The sequence below is a fragment of the Artibeus jamaicensis genome, unplaced genomic scaffold, assembly GCF_021234435.1.
Source record: "Artibeus jamaicensis isolate MK-2021 breed Jamaican fruit bat unplaced genomic scaffold, CSHL_Jam_final scaffold_625, whole genome shotgun sequence".
NCBI lineage: Eukaryota > Metazoa > Chordata > Mammalia > Chiroptera > Phyllostomidae > Artibeus > Artibeus jamaicensis.
This window is the reverse complement of record NW_026522051.1, coordinates 297,077-306,502: the sequence shown is the minus strand read 5'-3', so window position 1 is coordinate 306,502 and position 9,426 is coordinate 297,077. Positions and strand designations below refer to the sequence as shown.

General features: G+C 44.7%; 1 non-coding gene across 1 annotated transcript; it reads right to left on the bottom strand.

Moving 5' to 3' along the window:
* Positions 1-8,914: 8,914 nt before the first annotated feature.
* On the bottom strand, positions 8,915-9,021 carry LOC119065463 (U6 spliceosomal RNA). The gene has a single exon (XR_005085596.2). It is a non-coding gene; the product is annotated as a U6 spliceosomal RNA (small nuclear RNA).
* Between the last annotated feature and the right edge of the window lie 405 nt (positions 9,022-9,426).

Sequence of the window (9,426 nt, the reverse complement as noted above, 5' to 3'; positions counted from 1 at the left end):
TGCTGCCTAAAGTTCCTTGAAGGGCGAGGTTGGTGGTGGGTAGATAGTCATTCCTAATTAGAAATGAAACTTATGGGTGAGCAAAAGTCACCGGAGGGAGCACCAAGTCCCATGATGTCCATGGGCCACATGTGCATGCAGGGTGGGGCAAAAGTACGTTTACAGTGGTGCGGATGCAGAACACGGAGGTATTGCTCATTAATTATTTCATCATTTTCCATGCAAACGACTGTCAACCTACTTTTGCTCCACGCTGTGTGTTAATGGAGAACAGGCTTTGAGGGAGGAGAGGGCACGTGAGTCAACCAGTTAGACAGGCCTCACTAAGCAGGAGAAGGGAGTCCTCGGACAGGGACAAGGAATCCTAGCGAAGCTCCCAGAATACGCAGCCTACCCATTTCAGAATTTTACCTGTTTTTAAAGCCCTTTCTAGGGAGGCAAAAAGAGCCTACTAATCTCCTTCCCATTTACTTTTGTGTGGTCAAATCCCTCCTCAAGGAGATAATCTGGTCTTGAGCTCTTTAATAAAGTATTAAAATGTCCTACACACGACGAAGTCTGAGACTGGGTCCGTGACCTTGTGCTTGATGTTCACGCAAAGGGTGCCTCATAAGTGCCTGTGTGCTGACGAGGACCGAGGGAAACACGGAGGGCAGGTGCCAAGACTGTGACGCCTGTTCCAGGGGTCTAGTGGCCCACCTCCGAGCAGCCGTGCTGTGCTCGCCACCGGTAGTGCACCTGTGCCTAAACGCTCGTTGGCATTCTGCACCACACTCATTTATTTAGGGAATAAACACACGCAGGCATTTCCTCATGAAAAAGTACAAGATGTTCTACCTCTCTGAGCTTTAAATGATATGATGCCTGAGTGAAGGCCTCATGCTAAGGGTTTTGGGGTTTGTTTTTTAATTTTTAAAGAGAGGGAGAGAAAGAAACATTAATGTGTGGTTTCCTCTTGCACGCTCCCTACTGGGGACCTGGCCTACAACACAGGCATGTGCCCTGACTGGGAATCAAACCAGTGACCCATTGGTTCACAGGCAAGCACTCAATCCACTGAGCCACACCAGTAGTAGGTCAGGGGCATTGCTCTCACAGTGTCTGTTCTCAGCGCGGGGCCTTGTCTAGTGTCCTAATTAGATTCCTCCAGTATCCCACCTTCTCCCGAATTGGCTGTGCCTCGCAGACCCCTTGGTCCTGGCTTCTCAGATCTCCCTGGCTATAGCGGGGCAGCCTCTCTGCCTTCTTTGTCTTGTACTTGGCTTGGTGAAAAGTAGTCACCATCCCAAAGTGGGACATCCTTCCCACTTTCCTGACTGCATTTCAGGAAATAGAAACAGAGCAAGGTCAGTGGCATGGGATGTCTTCCTGTTGACCGAGAGGATGGCAAGCTTCCCAGGGGAGCCCTCACCTATGGATTTGCCAGCCTGCACTGAGGTCCTGTGCAGAGAGTCTCGAGAGAGGGGAGTTTCAGGGTCGGTTAAGTTAATGGCTCAAAGGCACCCTCAGGAAGTCCCTTCGATTCAGTCTCTCTGTCCTGCTATCCTCAGAGCTTTCCTTGTTGTCCTAGGCTGCCCTTGTCAGGGCTCAAGCTGGCAGCCAGGTTCCAGGCGTCACCTGCAGGTTTCCAGGTCCCTGGTCTTAAGAGAGAATGTCTCTGCAGTTCCTTTTTAAGAACGAAGACAACTTTCCCCTCAAGTTCCTAGGAGTCTTCTCCTTCATGCTCATAAAGCAGAATTGTATCACGTGCCCATTTCTAGCCAATCATCGACAGAGGGGTTGAGAGAGTCACTGTTGCTTTAAGGAGGTTAAAAAGGTTCACACCTGTCCCCCGGGGGCTGAAGAGAGGCTCAGTGTCCCAGAAAGAAGATGGTGTTCTGATACCAAAGGAGAAGAAGGGAGGGGCTTAGGTAGACAACCAGTGGTGTCTGTTATATCTGTGTTGGGAATTAGGGGACTTAGAAATGAATAAGATACTTTATCTTCAAGGAAGTTATAGTTTATTAATATCATGACTATGACTACTGTTGGTGATAACCAATACATCGATGCCCTACTGATGTCTTCAAAGTCATGGGTTTAAAAGAAAATGAGACATTAGCTAAACTTGTTGACCGTCATACAAACTCATCTCATTCCCTTTACTCCGACCAAGACATTCTGTTTAGACAGCCTTGCAGATCTAATCAATCCAACTGGCTAAAAACAATAAAGGGAAATTTGAAAACCATCCCCCAGTGATGGGGAAGTGTTACCAATACCAAGAAAAGTTATGTTTTTCTTATCTGTCAAGAAACAAGTTCGTGTTGATTTGAAGACTCATTGATTGAAGGGCATGCCATCCCAGAGGGGACTGTTTTGAAGACATACCCAAGGTTCTTTCTAGTGGCTCAGACCTCCCAAATTTCTACCCTCAGAGGGACACAGCTTATCAGTGAGGAATGTGGGTGGGAGGGGGTGTGTAGGATGTAGGGGAATAAAAGGGGGAAAACACAACTGTAATAGCATAATCAATAAAATATGTTTTTAAAAAAAGCTTCACAGAAAAGAATGATGGAGGTTTAGTTCTCCCATGAGTTTATTCTTGACTAGAGTGGAAGATAGAAAATTCCACTGAAAGCGGTTTTAATGTTAGGATCTCCTACTTGGTAGTAGGGTCAAGGGAGAAATGCCAGTGTCTATATTTATTGAGTATTTATTATTTGCCCACATTGTCTATGTTAATTCATTGAACAAATTCCACATTTAAGTGTCTAATACATGGCTGTATTTTGGTAAGAAATGATGAACCCCACAAATGAAAAACTCTTCAATGACCTTAACATAGATGGATTATGATACAAACAAGTCAATGATGAGCCAGTTCTTGCTATAGGACTTTTGCAGAAGGAGAACAAAAAAATAAGGGATGCTAGAGCTGGAGGGAGAAAAATTCCCTCTTCTTGAAGAGAGAGCATGTGGAAGAGATGGAGGATTTCAGCAGGGGCAGCCCTGGGGGAGGCAGAGCTGAGTTGGGAAAGTACGGAATGTTGAGAGAAGGAAGGTTTGTCCAGTTTAGTTGGTGTATGCAGTGGTCTCCCCTTATCTGCTGTTTCACTTTCCACAGTTATAGTTTTATCTGAAGTCAGTTGAAGTCTGAAAAGATTAAGTGAAAAATTCCAGAAAGCAACAATTCATAAATTTTAAATTACATGCCGTTCTGTAGCATAATGAAATCTGCTCTGTCCCCTGCCCTCCACCCCAGGTGTGAATTATCCCTTTGTCCAGCATATCGCACTGTAGACACTACCGACCCCTTAGTCACTGACACTTCACGGCTATCAGATCAACAGTCATGTTCGTTTAAGTGACCCTCATTTTACTTGGTAGTGGCCCCAAAGCCATTCGTGTGACTATTATAGTACATGATCATACTTGTCCTATTTTATAGTTTTTTGTTACTCTCTTACTGTGTCTAATTTATAAATTAAACTTTACCATAGATATGTATCTACAGGGAAAAATCAAGTATATATGGGGTTTGGTACTATCCGCAGTTTCAGGCATCCACTGGGGGTCTTGGAACATGTACTCTGGATTGGGGGGTACTACTGTAGTTCAGTACACGAGACAAACTAAAGAAAACAGTGGGAGGAATTTTAATCAGTTTGAGCTGGCAGCTGCTTTAACCAGTATTTAGTCTAGCTTCTTAATTTACCGACAAAAAATGAACCCAGAGAGAGGAAGTGACCGGAGCATAGTCCCGTGGGGCTGTGACCAGACAGATGCGGGACTGGACCTCTGTCCTCACCCCCAGGCCAGGCACCTTCATGTTCCACCGGATTCCGGGATCAGGTCATGGGGAGACTTCACAGCTGAGTCCTGGGAAACCGCTGCCCTGGGTGGTGTGGTTCGGTGAGTAATGGGAAGCTGCCGAAGGACTTTGAGCAGGGGAGGAAGACCTGACTTGCATTCCCAACTCCTTACCCTGCCAGTCATGTGATTTGAGAAGGTGTTAATTAACCTCAGTATTAATTAACTAATTAACCTCTTTAAGTTTACCGTGTCCATCCCTGAAACGGAGATGACCAAGTGCCTGTGTCATAGGGTCGCTGTGAGACGTCAGAGAGGTGCTTCACACACAGCAGGTGCTAAAAGGGTAAAATCAAATGTTCTTCTCCCTCTCTGTCCCTCTATTCTTTAGTAACTTTTCTTCCCTCCCCCCTGTTTTTCTCCGCCCCCCTCTATCAAGTAGAAAGGGGTTGGTAGCAGACACTGCCCGCGTCCTCACCTGCACTGGGCCCGGGGTCTGCATCTCTCGGCCTGAAGGTGACCTTGGGGCAGCCCACGCTCAGGACAGACCAGAGGCGCCAACATGCCCATAACCCTCAGAGAAGCCCCCAGCCATGGCTGAGAGAGCTGGGGGTATAAATTCCCTAGGTTCTTCCTTGACACACGGGTAGAATTTCTGAGGTACGGTCTCCGTGTCGTTTCCCAGGGATGCCACCCAGAGCTGGTCTTCAGTGCCCTCTGGGACAGCAGAGGCTGCCTTCTGCTCCCTCCCTTTGCTCCTCTTCCAACCCTTCAAATAAAGTACTGGCACATATTTCTCTGCTTTTGAGGAATTCTGCATGAAGACACAGTGGGATTATAAATTATGGAACCAGGTCCTAAAAGACCAGGATGGGGAGATGAGAATAAAAGCACAGACCCAGGGCCTTGTCCAGGAGAAGAGAGAAGATCTCTTGCAGGGTTAGGACTGGCAGTCTGCTCTGTCATCCTTTCTCGACATTTCGGGCCTGAGCCGCATAATCTCAGGGGTCTCCTTTTCATGTCTACTGGAAAAAAATCTTGAATGGCCCAACTCCCACTGCCCTTTCCTTCCCAAGCCTGAGAACCTTTTGGGTTTTTTGATAGCAGAATGAAGAGAAGGAAGCCGCCTGAGCTCACAAGCGCTGTGATTCTGGGAACAAGGGTATTCCCAAAACAGAGACACCAAGAACTGACATTTTCAGAATGACTGAGGTGGCGCTGGTGGTGAAGGCAGCCCCAGGGCTCTGCATGCTTGTCTGGAGGATGGTGAGCTTTCTGGAACATCGGAGGTGGGCCTGGGCCAGGAAGAGGCTTCTCACTGAGGCTGTACGAGCTCTGCCAGCTACAGCAGGCAAGTTCTGAGCCTCGCCCTGGCACAGAGTTAGAGCACCGCGTGACCTGGGCAAGGCCGGCCTTGGGCTCCTGGCCCCATGTCTCCAGTGCAGTGCTCCTATCTCCTCATTAGAACTTCTTTGTGATCTGAGGCAGAAGCCCAGAGGGGTCACTGTGCCCAAGGCAGACCGGTGGAAGGGAAATCTTTAGCAGACCCCCGTGAAAATATATTTTAAAGGTCTAGAGCATTAGGAGAATGAAAGTAATTGATGTCGGTGAGCACACAGTACAATATGCAGATGATGTATTATACATCATTGTTCACTTGAAATTTCTATAATGCTCGTAACTGAAGTCACCCAATAAATTTAATTTTTTTTTAAAAAAAGGCCTTCCTAACATTCCAGGGAAACAGACAGACCTACATGTAGGAGATGCTGAAGGCTGAACCTGCTGATGGAGTAGTCACTAATCCTGCCTTGTGACCTGATGACAATGAGCCCCTTTTCATGCAGTAATGCCTAGACTGCACAAATAATGTGAGAAATGGTTTTATAACACTTTGAGCTTTGCAATGTAGCCTGTGTGTTTAAAATTTAAAATGGTGGTATAATTATGAGCAAATTCACATTGAAGCCAGGTGATTTTCTGCAAGCTACTGGTTGAAAATAATTGTTAAAATCTAGATATTGGTTAAAAGTGGATATTTTCAATCTCACCAACTTTCCACTCAGCGATGTTTACCACTTTATTATTAAAAAATTATTTGCACACACAAGGGAATAGTGATAATTATTATATATTGAGTATTTAGGTTGGATGGTGCAATAATGTCTATGATTATTGGAAAACTAGATTAATAAATTAATTTAGAAAGCATTTCTAACCTATTTTTTTCTCATTGCGATGTTAAAAGAGCATGTTAAACCATACTCTTTTCAAACATATTTGACAAAGAGAAAATAAAGAAAATTAGGCATTTATTTATTTCTTTTGGAAGTTTTACTTTTCTGTATAAAGAAGGGTTTGTCATAACTTATTACATTATAAAAAGTCAGGAATGTGTAGTTAAATATCATATAGCAAATGGACAAAATAGCTTTTAAATGTCTTTTTAAAGGTTGCTTCAAAATAAAATCATATTTGAGCAAGTGGTTAGAGATTTTAATATTTGCCAATGTATTTTGGGAAAAGTTCTGAAGAAAACAAAGTGATTAGTTAGCACAAAAATTGCAAAGCAGTTTTATGATATACAGAATTTACCTGGTTTTTTGTTGGTTTGTTTGTTTAAAGCAGTGACCGGAAAGATTTTTATTTTCAGTCAATTTATGATTTGAATCCATTTGTTTTAGAGTGATTCACTTGGAGAAACTTTAGTCATAAAATCTATACAGGGCTTTCACTCATGGGACCAGCTATTGATCCAAGATCATGTGACTTTCATGGGTCTATTTCCAAAATCACGGCCTTGTGAAATGTAGAAATAAAGACCTTGAGGCTCGTCGTTGACTGGTGGACGGGAATCTTCACTCCCTTACCTGGTGGGTGTAGCATGCCTTTGGATACCCCTATTCCGTAGGGTAGCATACGCGGCATCCAGTATGTGATTACTCGGCTGTTGAGCAGAGATGGCCTGAGATTACTCGATGTGGTAGAGACATGTTTCTCAAAAGGAGGCGTGATTTTCTGTGGGGGTCCCGTGCAGCCTAAAGGAGCAGGGCAGAGGCCCCTCCCCCCACCTCCCATGCCCACTGGCACATATTAGAAGATTCTGGAGCTGCAGACTCCAGACTGCTCCCTCAAGGAGAGTAGTGAGGTAAGTCATAACTAAGCTCTCCAGTGAACAAAGTCGTGTCTGTACAAGCCCCAGAACAGGCCTGAGTATATTGTCACCACTATCATACAATTTGTGTTCCAGATTCCCTTGGTGGGGGCAGAGGTGCCAGAATACAAAAGAGAGAAAGAGAGAGAGAGAGTGAGCCCTGAGACATTTTTATAGGCTTGATAACACCAAAACCAGGAAAGGACATTTGGCCAAATTCTTTGCAAAGCCTTAGTCATAAACTACTTCTGATGGGTACTGTGCATTTCATATTACTAAATTAGCACCCCTGGGAGGTTTTGTATGACTGGTCCTTGGTGAGAAGACCAGAGAATGTCCTTTCCTCCAGCGGCGCTGACCAGGCCGTAGGTATTTGATCAGCGAAGGGCTGAGACGCGTGTTTCCTGAAGGGTGCCTTTGACATCTGAAAGTGAAACTCAGCAGCAGAAGCCCAGAAAAGCGCGCACAGTGAGAAACGCTATATGAGCTCTGAGCCTGCAAAACTTCGTGGGTGGTTCAGTGAAGTCACTTCCTGACCCAGTCCCCTTCAGCAGCCAGGCGATGTTGACAAAATCGCCCCTTTCGGATGCTTCCTTCCCATTCTCTATTGTTCTGTTGAATGACGATGAATTAGTGTTTTTATAAAATAAAATTTTTGGTGATAGGAATGTAAGCATCATAGCTTTTACTTTTCCAACATTTTTCTACTTAGAAAATCTTGTGAGGGCGATGAACATTTGCGGTCGTAGTCACACACGTGCAAGTGAATAAAACACTGTTCCCCTGGCAGGTCCCCTCACCCCCGCTCCAGGGAAGGGGACAGCGTTGTCAGTTTACTGCACACCCTTCCGCACCTTTCTTTAGGCCCGTAAAACATATTAATTTGTAAAAGTGGCAATACATTTTTTTTTTAATCCCCGTTGCCACTCTTTTGCAATTTGACTCTGTAGCCCATGCCATCAACAAGCAGAGGTTATCCCTCTACCCTCTGGGTCTGGGCTGGGCAGGAGTGAGTTCCTGTGGTCTTCAGGAGTTCAAGAGGGTAAACACACACAACATAAAGCACCTGCCTGTCGTGCTTGCCTTGAGCGTCCTGAGCATATTGCATCTGTCTGTGGTTATGCATCGGAGCCCCTCCGAATGGTGAAACAAAAGTGGTGTATGAAGAGCAGATTTATGGGAAAAATAGACAAAAAACTGTACTTGTAAAATAACTAGATAAAATTAATTTAAAAAAAGAGCAGATTTATAAAGTCTTTGGTGTCACAAGGGTAGTAGGTCTTTTATCAAATATTATGTGATGTTAGGGTTTATATGCAATAATATACCTCTTAATTTTCTACCTGTGTGTGTGTAAATATATGCTTTACGTTTAAGAAGCTTGCATATGAGAAAACTGACCCTTTTTTTTTAGTAAAACAAAACAAAACAAAACAAAACATGGTCCTCGACCTTAACTGAGTGGGCCTTTAACGGTGACTATTTGAGGACGTATCCACTGTCTTCAGCCTTCTTACCGGAACACATTCTCCCAGCATCAACAAATTACCTCTCTCACCTTCTGTGATGCCCCCAAAGTACAAGTCTATAGAGAGGTTTCTCTAGATCCTCACACAGCTCCACCTGCAAGCTCACCTGCCTGCGCTCACACCTCCGCGTCTTCCTTTGGACCCTGGGGAAATGCGGCTCCTTTTTGTGTGGTCATCTTTCTGCCCGTGAGCCCCCGCCTCCCCATCATCCCATCATGTCCCCGTCTCTCCAGAGAACCTGTCACCTGCTTTTCCTTTCCTCTTTATCTCCAGCTTCTCCTTCTCTCCATGTTGGTTCCTACTAGCATTCTTTTTCTTCATGCTCAGCGCTTTTGGAAACCTCACTGATAATTCCGTCTTTACCCCAAAGTCATGAATATATATAGAATTGAATTTTTTCTGTCTAGTGTGAGGTAGGAATGAAGTTTCATATTTTTTAAAAAATATGGAGCACTTCACGAACTTGCATGTCATCCTTGCGCAGGGGCCGTGCTAATCTTCTCTGTATCGTTCCAATTTTAGTATATGTGCTGCCAAAGCAAGCACAAGTTTCATATTTTTGTACAGATATTGGATTGTGTCAACACTGCTTATTGGGAAACACTGTATTTTCCCCACTCGTTGCAAATCAAGTGTCTGTATGTGCGTCTGCAGTTCCTCCCTGGACTGTTAGCTCTCTGATAACATCAAGGAGATTTGTTTTGGGTGGGAAGGAAGAGAAAAGTTTTCTGGCTGTCCTCCATGTTCTCTGATTTATGCATCTCTATTTCAAATTTGCTACTTAAAACAATCATTTCCAGTCCCTGCTGAAATTCTCCATCTTATTTTTTATCTCCCTCAAAGTCACAGGCAGGGTTACTCCAAAGCGGTGTCTGATAACCAGAGTATCTGGAGCCCTCGCGGCTCTATTTCTGTGCCCATTGCTCCTGCTGATTCTCCCCTATGGTGCCC